This window comes from Macaca mulatta, chromosome 1 (assembly GCF_049350105.2).
Source record: "Macaca mulatta isolate MMU2019108-1 chromosome 1, T2T-MMU8v2.0, whole genome shotgun sequence".
Lineage (NCBI taxonomy): Eukaryota > Metazoa > Chordata > Mammalia > Primates > Cercopithecidae > Macaca > Macaca mulatta.
The window spans coordinates 229,721,603-229,740,156 of record NC_133406.1 but is presented as its reverse complement, the minus strand read 5'-3'; the positions used below and the strand labels follow the sequence as shown (position 1 = coordinate 229,740,156).

Below are 18,554 nucleotides of genomic sequence, written 5' to 3'. Positions count from 1 at the left end.
CCATCGTATCTCGTGAGACTTACTATCACAAGAACAGCATGGGAAGACCTGCCCCTATGATTCAATTACCTCCCACCAGGTCCCTCCCACAACATGTGGGAATTCAAGATGAGATTTGGGTGGGGACACAGCCAAACCATATCAGTCCCTTACTGGTCCTACTTCCATGAGTGGCCGTGACCAGGGGAAAAGGGAGAGGGACCAGTCGGCAAGGGGAGAGACCATCTCACAACATTCCATTCATACACAGACTAGTATCAAGTCACTACTGTGGCTACGAGTTGGGAGCACAGGTAGTAGGGGTGTTGTTAAAAAAAAAAATACAGCCCCCTCCCCCAAACTGGGGTCCCTGGGGACACTTTAGTCTGCTTCAACACAAGAGGAAACAGAAGATCAAAATCGGTTTGGGGCTGGATGCAGTGGCTCGTGTCTATAATCCCAGCACATTGGGAAGTTGAAGTGGGAGGATCACTTCAGCCCAGGAGTTCGAGACCAGCCTGGGCAACAGAGAAAAACCCTGTCTCTACAAAAAGTTAAAAAATTAGCCAGGTGTGGTGACACGTAGTCTCAGCTACTTCAGAGGCAGAGGTGGGTGGATTGCTTGAGGCTGGGAGGTCAAGGCTGCAGTGAGCTGTGGTTGCACCACTGCACTCCAGCCTGGGCAACAGAGTTAGATTCTGTCTCAAAATTCAACAACAACAACAACAACAACAACAAAGTGGTTTGGGAAGGCCAGAAACATCAGGGACGGAGGCAGGAAGAAAATCCAGGTGCTGGGAAGGCCCTGGGGTGGCAGGCTGTTTGGAAGGGATTGCCTTCCCTGTGCTGGGATCCCCCGCAGCACTTCAGGTTTGGCAGGAAGGGGGCAGCCTGCAACCCCCAAGGGCGGGTCTGGGGCTGCCAGATGTTCCAGGCATGGGGCTGGAGGGGACTCACAAAGGTATGCCCTCCAGGGAGATGACAGCGCCACTCCCAGCTTCTCTGCCTGGGTGCCACGGTCCTTGACCTCCTTGTAGCAGTTTGCTTGTTCATGCTTGATCCCTGTCGACTTCTTTTGTTTTTGTTTTTTTTTTTGTTTTTTTGAGATGGAGTCTCGTTCTGTTGTCCAGGTTGGAGTGCAGTGGTGTGATCTCTGCTCATTGCAATCTCCACCTTCTGGGTTCAAGCAATTCTCTTGCCTCAGCCTCCCGACTAGCTAGGATTACAGGCACGTGCCACCACACCCAGCTAATTTTTGTATTTTTAGTAGAGACGGGGTTTCACCACGTTGGCCAGGCTGATCTTGAAGTCCTGACCTCAAGTGATCCACCCGCCTTGACCTCCCAAAGTGCTGGGATTACAGGTGTGAGCCACCAGGTCTGGCCCCTGTCAGCTTCTTGATGGCATCCTTAGAGCTGGCATAGATCATTTTGCCCTTAAGGAGTGCAGACTCAGGGGCCCAGAAGATAAACACCAGGTCCTCTTTGCTCTCCTTGGTTTCATGAGTTCCATCACCTCAGAGGACATAGCAGCAGTCTTTGGCAGCATCTTGGCAAAGGTGGTATAGGGGTCGTCAACAGTCCAACCCATGTCATCCACCAGGGTCTCCTTGCCCTCCTCCAGGGCGATGTTCTTCTCACCCTCACTCAGGCAGAAGAGCAGCACCGTTTTCCTGCGCTTCTTCACCTCCTCTGGCGTGGAAGATTTGCCTACCATCATGTCAGTGAACACCTTGATGACACCATCAGAGATACCCACACCAGAGGCCATGTTTTCAGAAAAGAAAAGGAGATAGCAGCCAGGTGCCATGGCTCACGTCTGTAATCCCAGGTTTGGGAGGCCAAGGCAGGAGGATCACTTGAGCCCAGAAGTTTGAGATCAGCCCAGGCAATATGGCAAGACCTGGTCTCTACAAAAAATTAAAAAAAAAAAAAATTAGTCTGGCATGGTGGCATGCACCTGTAGGCCCAGCAACTTGGGAGGCTGAGAGGGGAGGATTGCTTGAGTCCAGGAGATTGAGGCTGCAGTGAACCATGTTCACGCCACTGCACTCCAACCTGAGCAACAGAGTGAGCCTGTGTCTCAAAAACAACAGCCAAAAAAAAAAAAAAGAAAAGAAAAAAGAAAGAAAAGAAAAACGAAGGCTGGGCATGGTGGCTCACACCTGCAATCCCAGCACTTTAAGGGAGGCAGAGGTGGGTGGATCACTTGAGGTCAGGAGTTTGAGACCAGCCTGGCCAACATGGTGAAACCCCATCTCTACTAAAAATACAAAAATTAGCCTGGCGTGGTGGAACGTGTTTGTAATCTCAGCTACTCAGGAGTCTGAGGCATAAGAATTGGTTGAACCTGGGAGGCTGAGGTTGCAGTGAGCCAAGATTGCATCACTGGATTCCAGCCTGCACAACAGAGGGAGACTTCGTGGGGGGGGAGGGGAGGGGAAAGAAAAGGAGATGGCAAGGAGAGCCAGAGAAGAGGAGAGCTGCTGAGGCTGCTGCCAGGGTCTGACTGAACCAAGTACTTTAATTGTCCCTGTAACCCTATTATATGAGGTCCGTACTCTTACTACCCCCATTTTACAGAGGAGGAAATAGAGCCCTAGAGTTGTTAGTGATTTGGAAGAAGTCTCAAGTCTGGTGGGTGACTTGAACTTGGCCCCACGTGTTCTGGATGAGGCAAGTTACACCAAGACCTATGTGTCTCTTTTCTAGAACATATGCCTCAAGTTGCAGCAAAGGAGGGAGGCATGTATGGAAATGTCTGCAAACTTCTTAAAATGTTTTTTCACCTTGTTTAGAAAACATACTAGTTTGATTTAAAGAAGCAAATCAACAGTTAAGAGCTCAGATTCCAGAAATATTCAAACTCAGGAGATATCAGAGAAATGCAAATGAAAATGACATTATGAGAGAGCATTTTACACTCATCAGAAAGGCAAAAATGAGGAAGGTGGGAATGAGACGGGTGGAGGATTGGCCAGGCTGTGCAGACAGGCAGGAGAGCAAGGAGCTAAGAGCCCAGGTGCCGTAGCCAGTCTGGGGTGGAGCTCAAAGCCCATCCTGGCATTTCTGGGCTGGTTTCCTCACCTGAAAAATGGAGACAATGTTATAAAATTGTTGTGAGGATTCAAACAACCATCGACATCAAGTGCTGGGAATGGTGTCTATGCTGAATAAGGGATCTGAACCCAGCACCGGCCACTGTAAGCTCCCAGAGGGAAGGGACTTTTCCTGGCTCCTTTGCTGTATCCTCAGTGCCTAGAATAACTGAGCACAGGGACAATCACCAGGGGAACCAGCAAGTAAACTATGGTGGAGTCATACTATTCACTATCCCATAGGCTGCAGCAGTTAGAAGCAATCACCTGGGCCGGGCGCGGTGGCTCAAGCCTGTAATCCCAGCACTTTGGGAGGCCGAGACGGGCGGATCACGAGGTCAGGAGATCAAGACCATCCTGGCTAACACAATGAAACCCTGTCTCTACTAAAAATACAAAAAAATTAGCCGGGCGAGGTGGCGGGCGCCTGTAGTCCCAGCTACTCGGGAGGCTGAGGCAGGAGAATGGCGTAAACCCGGGAGGCGGAGCTTGCAGTGAGCCGAGATAGCGCCACTGCACTCCAGCCTGGGCGACAGAGCGAGACTCCGTCTCAAAAAAAAAAAAAAGAAGCAATCACCTGGTGCCAGGGTTCGTGAACTTTTCCATTAAAGAATAGATAGCACTTTGAGAGGCCGAGGCAGGCAGATCACCTGAGGTCAGGAGTTTTAGACCAGCCTGGCCAACATGGTGAAACCCTGTCTCTACTAAAAATACAAAAATTAGGCCAGGCGCAGTGGCTCACACCTGTAATCCTAGCACTTTGGGAGGCCAAGGCGGGTGGATCACCTGAGGTCAGGAGCTCGAAACCAGCCTGGCCAACAAGGTGAAACCTCGTCTCTACTAAAAAATACAAAAATTAGCCGGGTATGGTGGCGCATGCCTGTAATCCCAGCTACTCAGGAGGCTGAGGAAGGAGAATCACTTGAACCTGGGAGGTGGAGGTTACAGTGAGCCGAGATCGTGCCACTGCACTCCAGCCTGCACAATGGGAGTGAGACTCCATCTCAAAAGAAAAAATAAAATTAGCCAGGTGTTGTCGGGGGGCGACTGTAGTCCCAACTACTCAGGAGGCTGAGGCATGAGAATCACTTGAACCTGGGAGGTGGAGGTTGCAGTGAGCCAAGATTGTGCCACTGCATTCCAGCCTGGGTGACAGAGCGAGTGTCTGTTTAAAAAAAAAAAAAAATAGGCCAGGTGTGGTGGCTCACGCCTGTAATCCCAGCACTTTGGGAGGCCAAGGCTGGTGGATCTCTTGTGCCCACATGTTCCAGACCAGCCTGGGTAACAGGAAAACCTGTTGAAAACAGGAAGACCAGCCTGGGAAAACCCTGTCGCTACAAAAATTATAATAATTAGCCAAGTATGGTGGTGTACACCTGTAGTTTCAGCTACCTGGGAGGCTGAAGTGGGAGGATAACCTGAATCCGGAAAAGTCAAGGCTACAATGAGCTGTGATCACACCGCTGCACTCCAGCCTGGGTAACAGAGGGAGACCCTGTCTCAGAAAAATAAATAAATAAAATAAAATGACCAATCTGCTTTAAAAAAAAAAACAGTTATTTTATTTTATTTATTATTTTTTCTTGAGATGGAGTCTCTCTCCGTCGCCAGGCTGCAGTGCAGTACAACCTCTGACTCTCTGCAACCTCTGACTCCCTGGTTCACGCCATTCTCCTGCCTCAGCCTCCCAAGTAGCTGGGATTACAGGCACGCGCCACCACGCCCAGCTAATTGTTGTGTTTTTAGTAGAGACGGGGTTTCACCATGTTGGCCAGGATGGTCTCAATCTCCTGATCTCGTGATTCGTCCGCCTCAGCCTCCCAAAGTGCTGGGATTGCAGGCGTAAGCCACAGAGCCCTGCCAGATAGTAAATATTTTAGGCTTTGCAGACCACAAAGGCACTGTTACAACCTTAGATAATATGCAAATGAGTGGGTGGGGCTGTTTTGAAACCTTTATGGACATTGAAATGTGAACTCCATGTTATTTTTTCTTTTTTTTTTTGGAAACAGACTCGACTCTGTCGCCCAGGCTGGAGTGCAGTGGTGCAATCTTGGCTCACTGCAACCTCCACCTCCCCGATTCCACCTCCCCGATTCAAGCGATTCTTGTATCTCAGCCTCCTGGGATACAAGAATTATATCTTGTATAGCTGGGATTATAGATGCACACCACCACACCCGGCTAATTTTTGCATTTTTAATAGAGACGGATTTCACCATGTTGGCCAAGCTGGTCTTGAATTCCTGGCTTCAAGTGATCCTACCACTTTGGCCTCCCAAAGTGCTGGGATTACAAGTGTGAGCCACCACGCCCAGGCTCCATGTCATTTTAATGTGTCACAAAATGTGATTCTTCTTTTGATTTTTTACCCTAGTCATTTAAAAATTAGCTCACTGACTGTACAGAAACTGCCATGCCCCAGATTTGGCCTATGGGCCATAGTCTGCTGAGTCCTATTCTAGGGCTACAACCCAGAGAAATTTTTTCTTTTTTCTGAGGCAGCGTCTTGCTCTGCCTCCCAGGCTGAAATACAGTGACACTGTCAGAGCTCACCGAAGCCTTAACTTTCTGGGCTTAAGTAATGCTCCTACCTGAGCCTCCAAGGTAGCTGGGACTACAGGCTCACAACACTACATCTGGCTAATTTTTGTTTTGTTTTGTTTTGTTTCTTCAAGACAGAGGCTGTCACCCAGGCAGGAGTGCAGTGGCACAATCTCAGCTCACTGCAACCTCCACCTCCCCGGTTCAAGCAATTCTTGTGCCTCAGCCTCCCAAGTAGCTGGGATTACAGGTGTGTGCCACCATGCGCAGCTAATTTTCAGTAAAGTTGGGGTTTCGCCATATTGACCAGGCTGGTCTCGACTCCTGGCCTCAAGTGATCCACCTGTCTCAGCCTCCTAAAGTGTTAGGATTATAGGCATGAGCCACCACGCCCGGCCAATTTTTGTATTTTTAGTAGAAATGAGGTTTTGCTATGTTGCCCAGGCTGGCCTCCAACTTCTGAGGTCAAGCAATCATCCCGCCTTGGCCTCCCAAAGTGCTGGGATTACAAGTGTGAGCCACTATGCCTGGCCAACAAATTCTTTTTTTTTTTTTTTTTGGAGATGGGGTCTTGCTCTGTCACACGCCCGCCACCATGCCTGGCTAATTTTTTGTATTTTTAGTAGAGATGGGGTTTCATCATCTTGGCCAGGCTGGTCTTGAACTCCTGACCTCAAGTGATCCACCCTCCTCAGCCTCCCAGAGTGCCAGGATTACGGGGTTGAGTCACTGTGCCTGGCCAACACATTCTTCAAATACAACAAACAAAGCCAGTGATCTTGGGCAGAATGAGGGTTAGAGAGAGATAATCATGCATCCTTGCTTTCCAGGGACAGATAGTTGACCCTAAGTTGTCCCAGTAATTAATAGCCTCTCCGTCACTCTCAAAAATCCCAGATTGAATTTGCTCCCTGGCCCCAGTTAAACCATCATTCTATTTATATAAATTAAACACATACATTCCCTAGAGTATCCCCAACCTCTGGAGCACTGGTCAGCAATTTTCTTTTTTCTGTAAAGGGCCAGACGGTCAGTATTTTCGGCTTTGTTCCATACAATCTCTGCTGTAACTACTCAATTCTGCCAATGTGGCATGAAAGCAACCAGAGATGTACATAAAAAATGAGCGTGGGCCGGGTGCAGTGGCTCACGCCTATAATCCCAGCACTTTGGGAGGCCAAGGCAGATGGATCATCTGAGGTCAGGAGTTCGAGCCCAGCCTGGTCAACATGCAGAAACCCCATCTCTACTAAAAATACAAAAATTAGCCAGGCGTGATGGCGCATACCTGTAATCCCAGCTACTCAGGAGGCTGAGGAAGGAGAATCGCTTGAACCCAGGAGGCGGAGGTTGCAGTGAACCGAGATCACACCACTGCACTCCAGCCTGGGCAACAGAGGGAGACTCCGTCTCGCAAAAAACAAACAAAAAAAGGAGCGTGGCTGTGCACCAGTAAAACTTAGACATGGATACTGACATTTGAATTTCATATAATTTTCTGGTGTCACAAAACAGTATTCTTTTGATTTTTTTTTTCAGCCATTTAAAAATGTAAAAACTGGCCAGGTGCATTGGCTCTTGCCTGTAATCCCAACACCTTGGAAGGCCGAGGCGGGCAGATCACTTGAGGTCAGGAGTTCGAGATCAGCCTGGCAAACGTGGTGAAACTCCATCTCTACTAAAAACACACACACACACACAAAAATTAGCCGGGCGTGGTGGCAGGCGCCTCTAGTCCCAGTTACTGGGGAAGCTGAGGCAGGAGAATCACTTGAACCCAAGAGGCGAAGGTTGCAGTAGGCTGAGATGGCACCATTGCACTCCAGCCTGGGCAACAGGGTGAGACTCTATCTCAAAAAAGAAAAAAAAATATATATATATATAAACCATTTTTAGCTTGTAAGTTGTATAAAATCTGTCAATGGGCTGTGGTTTGTTGCTCCCTGATGTAGAGTAACACCTGGCACCATGGTAGGTGCTGAATAAATGTCTGGTTATTGCTACACATGCAGATTTAAAGACAGATGAACACCCTAGTGAGGGCCTAGGAGGGGGAGCGGAGAGGGACTAGGGGTTGGGAGTAACTGGAGAAAATAATGAAATAGATCAGGCACGGTGGCACATGCCTAGAATCCCAGCACTTTGGGAGGCCATGGCAGGAGGATCACTTGAGCCCAGGAGTTAGAGACCAGCCTGGGCAACATGGTGAAACCCTGTCTCTACAAAAAGTACAAAAATTAGCCGGGCATGGTGATGCATACCTGCAATCCCAGATACTTGGGAGGCTGAGGTGGGAGAATTGCCTGAATCTAGGAGGCAGAGTTTGCGGTGAGCTGAGATAGCGCCACTGCACTCCAACTTGGGTGACAGAGAAACTCTGTCTCAAAAACAAAAACAAAATAATGAAATAAAATAAGCCAGGCTTTGCCCAGGCTGAGGAGGGTGGCGGGCCATGAACTGAGGAGGGCGATAAACTCCACTCTGCTCCTGAGGCCCAAAAAGAAAAAGAAAGTGAGAGCTCCAGGGAGAAAAAACCTACATTTAAAAAAAAATTTTTTTTTTAAGGCAGGGTCTTGAACTGTCATCCAGGCTAGAGGTGGCACAATCATGGCTCACTGCAGCCTTGACCTCCTGGGCAAGCAATCCTCCTGCTACAGCCTCCTGAGTAGCTTGGATCACAGGCAGATGCCACCATGCCAAGCTAATTTTTAAATTTTTTGTAGAGATGGAGGTCTTACTATATTGCCCAGACTGATCTAGAACTCCTGGGCTCAAGCGATCCTCCTGCCTCGGCCTCCCAAAGTACTGGTATTACAGGTGTGAGGCACCACACCTAGCCTAGATTTGAAACTCGGACACTGCTCTCACTATCTGGTGACCTTGGGTAAGTTGAACCTCTAGAAGGTTCTTTGTAAAATAGGACTAAATGTGGTACCTACTTCATTGGCCTGTTAGGGATTAAAGAAATCTACACAGATAACGTGTTCAGAACAGTGTCTGGCATTTAGTAAGTGGTGTTACAATGTTGTGGTTGTTTTCTATAAAGAACAGAGAGCAAATTGTCCCCCGGTTCCAAATAAGGAGACTGATTAGAGGTGATAAGGAGTATGGGCTCTGGAACCAAGGACCTCAGCTTTGCCACAGACTGGCTATGTGACTCTGGCCAAGTTACTTGGCCTTTCTGTGCCCCAGTTTCCTCAGAGAAGGTCAATAGTAGTAGTACTTGGTAAATAGAGTTGAGGTAAGAATTAAATTAGCCAACTCTGAGCCTGGTATATAAATGCTCAAATAAATCATTATGTTATCACTTTGGTCGCACAATTTCTGCCCAAGAGGAAATAATAAAAGGAGTCAAAACAACAGTCTCCTGTGAAATATTCCAACAGGTCCAAGGAGTTGGGCTACGGATTTTAGGCAAAGGGAAGATAGCCTCTAATGTGAAAGGAAGACCCAAAAATGCCAGGCGCGGTGGCTCATGCCTGTAATCTCAACACTTTTGGAGGCTGATGCAGATGGGTTATCTGAGTTCAGGAGTTTGAGACCAGCCTGGCCAACATGGTGAAACCCTGTCTCTACTAAAAACACAAAAATTAGCCAGTCGTGGTGGTGGGTGCCTGCAGTGCAGCTACTCAAGAGGCTGAGGCAGGAGAATTGCTTGAACCCAGTAGGCAGAGGTTGCAGTGAGCCGAGATCATGCCACTGCACTATAGCCTGGGTGACAGAACAAGACTACATATCAAAAATAAATAAATAAATAAATAAATATAACAATAATAAAAATATTGAAGGTAAAATTGGGGACATTTCACAGAAAGTAGAATTTTAAAAATTGTAACAGCCGGGCGCAGTGGCTCAAGCCTGTAATCCCAGTACTTTGGGAGGCCGAGACGGGCAGATCATGCGGTCAGGAGATCGAGACCATCCTGGCTAACCCAGTGAAACCCCGTCTCTACTAAAAAATACAAAAAATTAGCCGGGCGTGGTGGCGGGCGCCTGTAGTCCCAGCTACGTGGGAGGCTGAGGCAGGAGAATGGCATGAACCCGGGAGGCGGAGCTTGCAGTGAGCTGAGATCCGGTCACTGCACTCCAGCCTGGGCGACAGAGCGAGACTCCGTCTCAAAAAAAAAAATTAAAAAAATAATAATAATAATAAAATAAAATAAAAATTGTAACAACAAAAGAAAAAAAGATTTTCAAAAATGATACATCATTGTAGGAAAGTCAATAGCTAACAAGAATTTCAGAAAGAGAAAACCAAGGAATCACTGGGGAAAAAGTTGTCAAAGAAATAATACAACAAACTTTCCCAGAATTGAAGGATAAAAATCTTTATAACGAAAAGATCACCATATGCCCAGAACAATGAATGAAAGAAGACCTTCAGGAAGACAAAGTCATCATCTTGAATTTAATTTTTTTTTTTTTTTTTTTTTTTTTTTGAGACAGAGTTTTGCTCTTGTTGCCCAGGCTGGAGTGCAATGGCACAATCTCAGCTCACTGTGACCTCCACCTCCTGGGTTCAAGCAATTCTTCTGCCTCAGCCTCCCAAGTAGCTGGGATTACAGGTATGTGCCACCATACCCGGCTAATTTTGTATTTTTAGTAGAGATGGGGTTTCACCATGTTGGTCAGGCTGGTCTCGAATTCCTGACCTCAGTTGATCCACCCACCTTAGCCTCCCAAAGTGCTGGTATTACAGGCGTGAGTCATTGCGCTGAGCCCTTTTTTTTTTTTTTTTTTTTTTTTTTTTATTAAGACTAGTCAAATGCAGTAGTGAGAAAAGGGGAAAGAATAGCATAAGATGTTAGATCCATAACTGATCAACTGAGATAACTCACTACCCTCAGACCAGCCCATCTTCAATTTCAGAAAATGGATGATATGGTAAGATCACAAAAGAGTCCAGAGAGAAAATGCAGATCACATGAATGACCAAGAATGCAATGGACTTCTTAACAGCAATAAGAGAAGCTAGGGGTCAGGAGAAAAATATCTTCTCAGTGTTGAGTATGAATGACTTTCAACCTAAAATTCTATATACAACTGGACTACCAATGACATGCAAATGGAATAAGACCATTTTCAGACATGTAAGGAAGTCCCCAGGATGACAACTGATACAATTTCCATCAAGCAATCTGGGAAAGGAGGCATGAAGACTCCAAGAAATAAAAAAATAAAAATTACAAACTATCTGGCTGGGCGCAGTGGCTCTCGCCTGTAATCCCAGCACTTTGGGAGGCCAAGGTGGGTGGATCACTTGAGGTTAGGAGTTCAAGACCAGCCTGACCAACATGGTGAAACCCCGTCTCTACTAAAAAAGTACAAAATTAGTCAGGTGTGCATTGGGAGGCTGAGGCAGGAGAATCACTTGAACACGGGAGGCAGAGGTTGCAGTGAGCCAAGATTGCGCCACTGCACTCCAGCCTGGGCAACAGAGCAAGACTCCATCTCAAAAAAAAAAAATTACAAACTATCTGACAGATTTGACTATGAAAAAAACCTTATTCAAGACATTTAAACAGATTTTGGAGGGCATAAAATGATTATTTAGATGTTCAAAGAGAACAAAGCAAATGAACAAGCAAGGCATCAGGCATGGTGGCTTATGCCTGTAATCCCAGCACTTTGGGAGGCCAAGGCAGGTGGATCACTGAGGTTGGGAGTTTGAGATCACCCTGACCAACATGGAAAAACCCCGTCCCTACTAAAAATACAAAATTAGCCAGGTGTGGTGGCACATGCCTGTAATTCCAGCTGCTCAGGAGGCTGAGGCAGAGTTACTTGAACCCAGGAGGCGGAGGCTGCAGTGTGCCGGAGATCACGCCATTGCACTCCAGCCTGGGCAACAAGAGCAAAACTCTGTCTCAAAAAAAAAAAAAAAAAAAAAGAAAAGAAAAAGCAAGGCAAAGGCAATTATTAACTCCAGGAAAAAGTAAAGTTGCACAAGAAAAGATAAAACTTGTCTTGGTCATGAACACAATTTATGTAGTCATAATAATGAAAGCATTAAATGTGTATTTAACCAAAAACGGTGATATCAGGTATCAGTATATTAAGAGGATGGAGGAAATGATAATGAAGTGTGAGCTAAAAAACCCTCATTAGACATAATAGGAAATCAATAGATACTTTCAAAATTGAATAAACCAAAATATTGCAGGATAAGGCCAGGTACAGTGGCTCATACCTGTAACCCCAACACTTTGGGAGGCCAAGGTTGAGCCCAGGAGTTTGAGACCAGCCTGGGAAACATGGCAAAACCCCATCTCTAGCAAAAACACAAAAATTAGCCAGGCATGGTGGCGCACGTCTGTATTCCCAGCTACTGGGGAGGCTGAGGTGGGAGGATGGCTTGAGCCTGGGAGGCAGAGGTTGCAGGGAGCTGAGATCGAGACACTGCACTCTAGCCTGGGTGACAGAGCAAGACCCTGTCTCAAAAAAATTTTTTTAATTGCAGGATAAATTTATTATTTTAAAAGATGTAGGTATACCCATAAGAAACAACTAAAAGAATGGTTACTTCTGATAAGAGATATGGAAGGGGCTGGGGAGAACAAGAGACTGAAGTTTTTTTGTTATTTGTGTTTTTGTACTACCTGGTTTTTTACAAAAATGATTTTAAAAACCCAAGATCTAGAACAAATAAAGTAGGCATACCTTAATTTTGGCAGCTAAGACGCTTAAATTAAAAGGAAAGTAAATCATGATAAAATAAAAATATCTAACCTTAGTATCATATTAGTTTATATTAGTTTACCTTTCAAAAGTGCTTGTGGGCCGGGTGCTGTGGCCCATGCTTGTAATCCCAGCACTTTGGGAGGTTGAGGAGGGCAGATCGCTCGAGTTCATGAGTTCAGGATCAGGCTGGGAAACATGGCGAAATCCTATCTCTACCAGAAATACAAAAAACAAACAAACAAACAGCTGGGTGTGGTGGTGTGTGCCTGTAGTTCCAGCTACTAGGGAGGCTGAAGTAAGAGGATGGCTTGAGCCCATGAGGTGGAGGTGGTGGTGAGCCAAGATTGCGCCACTGCACTCCAGCCTGACCAATAGAGCCAGACCTTGTCTCAAAAAACAAGGCCGGCGCAGTGGCTCATGCCTGTAATCCCAGCACTTTGGGAGGCCAAGGCGGGTGGATCACCTGAGGTCAGGAGTTTGAAACCAGCCTGACCAACGTGGTGAAACCCCATCTCTACTAAAAATACAAAAATTAGCTGGGTGTGGTGGTGCATGCCTGTAATCCCAGCTACTTGGGAAGCTGAGGCAGGATAATTGCTTGAACCTGGGAGGCCGAGGTTGCAGTGAGCTGAGATCACACCATTGCACTCCAGCCTAGGGGACAAGAGTGAAACTCCATCTCAAAAAAATAAACAAACAAAAAAATGCTTCTGACAACAACTTAATGCCCAGATTCTGATTTCTAAATCGTTTTTCCCACTATAAGAAACCAGAGATTGGCAGGGCACAATGGCTCACACCTGTAATCCCAGAACCTTGGGAGGCCAAGGTGGGCAGATCATGAGATCAGGAATTCGAGACCAGCCTGGCCAACATGGTGAAACCCTGTCTCTACCAAAAATACAAAAATTAGCCAGGTGTGGTGTCATGCACCTGTAATTCCAGCTATTCAGGAGGCTAAGGCAGGAGAATTACTTGAACCTGGGAGGCAGAGGTTGCAGCGAGCTGAGATCGAGCCATTGCACTCCAGCCTGGGTGACAGAGAAAGACTTCATTTAAAAAAAAAAAACATAGATCCTTTGAGGAATGGCTGATTCCAGGGATACAGCAGGGAAAATATAAGACAAGCCTGGTACATTTTGTTGGGCCAGAAGGCAAGAACATGCTCAAAGGCTAACAGAGACACATCCAATGGACTTAGAGTAAGTTTAAAGGGTTTCCACAGAGCCTGAGTAAAATAATTTGATAATTAGAAACATTAATTACTATAGCCTATTTTGAAACACTAAATAAATAAAAATGCAAGAGTTCACAGTGACTATTTTATTATTGTTATTATTTCTTTTTTCTTTTTTTTTTTTTTTTTTTTTTTTTTTTTGAGACGGAGTCTCGCTCTGTCGCCCAGGCTGGAGTGCAGTGGCCGGATCTCAGCTCACTGCAAGCTCCGCCTCCCGGGTTCATGCCATTCTCCTGCCTCAGCCTCCCGAGTAGCTGGGACAACAGGCGCCCGCCACCGCGCCCGTCTAGTTTTTTGTATTTTTTAGTAGAGACGGGGTTTCACCGTGTTCGCCAGGATGGTCTCGATCTCCTCACCTCGTGATCCACCCGTCTCGGCCTCCCAAAGTGCTGGGATTACAGGCTTGAGCCACCGCGCCCGGCCCTTGAGCCACCGCGCCCGGCCTATTATTTTTTTTTTTCTTTGTGAGACAGGGTCTCACTCTGCCTCCTAGGCTGGAGTGCAATGGCACAATCTCGGCTCACTGACTGCAACCTTCCCCTCCTGACTCAACTGATTCTCCCACCTCAGCCTCCCAAGTAGCTGGGACTACAGGTGTGTACCACCACATCTGGCTAATTTTTAAATTTTTTGTAGAGATGGGGTCTCCCTATGTTGTGCAGGCTGGTGTTGAACTCCTGGGCTCTAGCAATCCACCTGCCTCAGCTTCCAAAGTGCTACGATTATAGGCATAAGCCACTGCAACCAGCCATGACTATTTTTAAACAAGAAAAAAATACGATTTATTTGTCACTGTTGGAGGTGATTATTGTGGTCAATCTATCCTGAACATTAATTAAGCAGTTAGAAGGTATTGTGGTTCATTTCCAGCTGACGAAGGAAAATTTTTTACAAAAGAATGTAGAAGTACCGGAGAGGAGTTGACTCATGCCAGTAATCCCAGCACTTTGGGAGGCCGAGGCAGGAGGATCGCTTAGAGTCAAGAACATGAGACCAGCCTGGGCAATGTAGGAAGACCCTATCTCTACAAAAAATTTAAAAAATAAAAAAAAATTGGCCGGGCGTGGTGGCTCAAGCCTGTAATCCCAGCACTTTGGGAGGCCGAGATGGGCGGATCACAAGGTCAGGAGATCGAGACCATCCTGGCTAACACGGTGAAACCCCGTCTCTACTAAAAAACACAAAAGACAAGGTGGCGGGCGCCTGTAGTCCCAGCTACTCGGGAGGCTGAGGCAGGAGAATGGTGTGAACCCGGGAGGTAGAGCTTGTAGTGAGCCGAGATCGCACCACTGCACTCCAGCCTGGGTGACAGAGCAAAGACTCCGTCTCAAAAAAAAAAAAAAAAAAGAGCCAGATATGGTGGTGCACTTGTAGCCCCCGCTACTCTGGAGGATGAGGCAGGAGGATCTCTTGAGCCTAGGAGGCCAAGGCTGTGGTAAGCCATGATCACACCACTGCACTCCAGGGTGACAGAGTTAGACCCTATCCCTAAAAAAATAAAAATAAAAACAGACCGGGTGTGATGGCTCACCCCTGTAATCCCAACACTTTGGGAGGCCAAGGCAGGTGGATCACAAGGTCAGGAGTTTGAGACCAGCCTGGCCAAGATGGTGCAACCCCGTCTCTACTAAAAATACAAAAATTAGCCGGGTGCAGTGGCAGGCACCTGTAGTCCCAGCTACTCGGGAGGCTGAGGCAGGAGAATCACTTGAACCCAGGAGGCAGAGGTTTCCATGAGCCGAGATCATGCCACTGCACTCTAGCCTGGGCAACAGAGCAAGATTCCGTCTCAAAAATAAATAAATAAATAAATAAATAAATAAATAAAATAAAAAATAAAAGCAAATAAAAGTTGCCATTTTGTAACCCCCAAGGAAATAACAGAGTCAGGCAAGGATCATCAGTGTATGCTAAACCATTAGGTGAAAGGTTGTAGGGAAATGGGATGTTTGCCCTGTGCCAATGTATCATCTAGAGATACCTTGAATTTTGCAAAGCGGGGAATACATCTTTTCCGTGGAGAGGTCTGGTGGTCACAGTCTTAATTGAGAGATCAAATTTAGCATCACTAAAAGTGAGACGACCAGACATTATGTGGCCCTTGATGAGGAGCACTGGGATATTCAAAGTTTTCCCCACGAAGTGTTGTGGCCATTGTGTTTAACCTGGATGTGATCGTGTCTTTAGATCTAACTTCCAACATGCAGGAAAAATAGGGAATAGAGGACTGTGCTGAGTAATACCACAAGGAAGCAACCAGATGAATTCAGAAGGTGCAACATTCTACAAACTACCTGACCAGAGCTCTTCCAAAAGTCAGTATCTTGTATGGGGAGATTATTCTAGATTTTAAAAAGATTAATGAGGCCAGGTGCGGTGGCTAACGCCTGTAATCCCAGCACTTTGGGAGGCCAAGGCAGGTGGATCACCTGAGGTCAGGAGTTCGAGATCAGCCTCAACTCCATCTCTACTAAAAATACAAAATTAGCCGGGCGTGGTGGTGCATGCCTGTAATCCCAGCTACTCGGGAGGCTGAGGCACGAGAATTGCTTGAACCTGGGAGGCAGAGGTTGCAGTGAGCCGAGATCACGCCATTGCACTCCAGCCTGGGCAACAAGAGCGAAACACCATCTCAAAAAAAAAAAAAAAAAAAAAAAAAAGATTAATGAGGCATACTAAGCAAATGTAATGCATGAAACTTAATTGGATCCTATTTTAAGAAAATAGAGGCTGGGCCAGGCGCAGTGGCTCAAGCCTGTAATCCCAGCACTTTGGGAGGCCGAGACGGGCGGATCACGAGGTCAGGAGATCGAGACCATCCTGGCTAACACGGTGAAACCCCGTCTCTATTAAGAAATACAAAAAACTAGCCGGGCGAGGCGGTGGGTGCCTGTAGTCCCAGCTACTCGGGAGGCTGAGGCCGGAGAATGGCATGAACCCGGGAGGCGGAGCTTGCAGTGAGCTGAGATCCGGCCACTGCACTCCAGCCTGGGTGACAGAGCGAGACTCCGTCTCAAAAAAAAAAAAAAAAAAGAAAAAGAAAAAGAAAATAGAGGCTGAAGGCTGGGTGCGGTGGCTCACGCCCGTAATCCCAGCACTTTAGAAGGCCGAGAGGTAGGCAGATCTATGAGGTCAGGAGATGGAGACCATCCTGGCTAACACGGTGAAACCCTGTCTCTACTAAAAATACAAAAAAACTAGCCGGGTGTGGTGGCGGGCTCCTGTAGTCCCAGCTACTCGGGAGGCTGAGGCAGGAGAATGGCGTGAACCCGGGAGGCGGAGCTTGCAGTGAGCCGAGATCGAGCCACTGCACTCCAGCCTGGGTGACAGAGCGAGACTCCGTCTCAAAAAAATAAATAAATAAAATAAAATAAAAAAGAAAATAGAGGCTGGGCACGGGGACTCACACCTGTAATCCCAGCACTTTTGGAGGCCAAGGCGGGCAGATCACTTGACCCCAGGAGTTTGAGACCAGCCTGGGCAACATGGTGAAACTTCATCTCTACAAAAAATACAAACAAACAAAACAAAATAGCCAGGTGTAGTGACGTGCACCTATAGTCCCAGCTATCCAGGAGCTGAGGTGGGAGGATCATCTGAGTCCGGGAAGTCGAGGCTGTAGCGAGCCAGGATCGTGTCACTGCACTCCAGCCTGGGTGACAGAGTGAGACCTTGTTTAAAAAAAAAAAAAAGAAAAGAGAGAAAGAAAAGAAAAAGAAAATAGCAATACAAGACATTTGGGGGGAACAATTGTAGAAATTTGAATGTGAACCAGATATTAGATAATAGTAGGAAATAACTATTCATTTTCTCCTATGATTATCATTGTGGTTATGTAGGACAATGTTCTTGTTCTTAGGAGAAGCAGGATGAAGGATTTAGGAGTGAAATGTTGTGATGTCTGCAATTTACTTTTCTTTTTGGGGGGTAGTGGGGGGAGATGGGGTCTCACTCTGTTGCCCAGGCTGGAGTGCAAAAGTGCAATCTTGACTCACTACAACCTCTACCTCTTGGGCTCAAACAATCCTCCCACCACAGCCTCCTGAGTAGCTGAAACTACAGGTGCGTGCCACCACATCTGGCTAATTTTTGTATTTTTTGTAGAGACAGGGTCTTGTTATGTCGTCCAACCGCAGTCCGCCCACCTCAGCCTCTCAAAGTGCTGGGATTACAGGCATGAGCCACAGTGCCCTGCAAATTTACTTTTTTTTCTTTCTTTTTTTGAAATGGAGTCTTGCTCTGTCACCCAGACTGGAGTGCAGTGGCACCATCTTGGCTCACTACAACCTCTACCTCGAGGGTTCAAATGATTCTCCTGCCACAGCCCCCGAGTAGCTGGGATTACGGGTGCCTACCACTGCGCATGCCCAGCTAATTTTTGTATTGTTAGTAGAGACAGGGTTTCGTCATATTGGCCAGGTTGGTCTTGAACACCTGACCTCAGGTGATCTGCCCGCCTCAGCCTTCCAAAATGGTGGGATTATAGGCATGAGCCACTGCGCCCGGCCCAAATTTGCTTTCAAATAATCCAGCAAAAAGAAAAAATAAAATAGAGAAACAGCTAGGTAGATACATACAACAAACGTGGCAAAATATTAACAGTTGTTACATTTAAGTGGTGGTTATGCTGATGTTTGTTGTACCATGGCTTCAATGTTTCCATAAGTCTCAAATTTTTCAAAATAGAAGGTTAAATAATGGTTGAAGAAATAATGGAATTAGAAAATCACCATTCTCTAACAATCGTAGTAATAACTAATTAGGCAAGATTCATCAGTCTGCGAGGTACAGTGGCTTATGCCTGTAATCCCAATACTTTGGGAGACTGAGGCAGGCAGATCACTTGAAGTCAGGAGTTTGAGACCAGCCTGGCCAACATGGTGAAACCCCATCTTTACCAAAAATATAAAAAGTAGCCAGGCGTGGTGGTGCACGCCTGTAATCCCAGCTACTCGGGAGGCTGAGGCAGAAGAATCACTTGAACCCGGGAGGCGGAGGTTGCAGTAAGCCGAGATC

General features: G+C 46.7%; 1 pseudogene; it reads right to left on the bottom strand.

Moving 5' to 3' along the window:
- Positions 1–795: 795 nt before the first annotated feature.
- On the bottom strand, positions 796–1,885 carry LOC100430990 (cofilin-1-like; annotated as a pseudogene).
- Between the last annotated feature and the right edge of the window lie 16,669 nt (positions 1,886–18,554).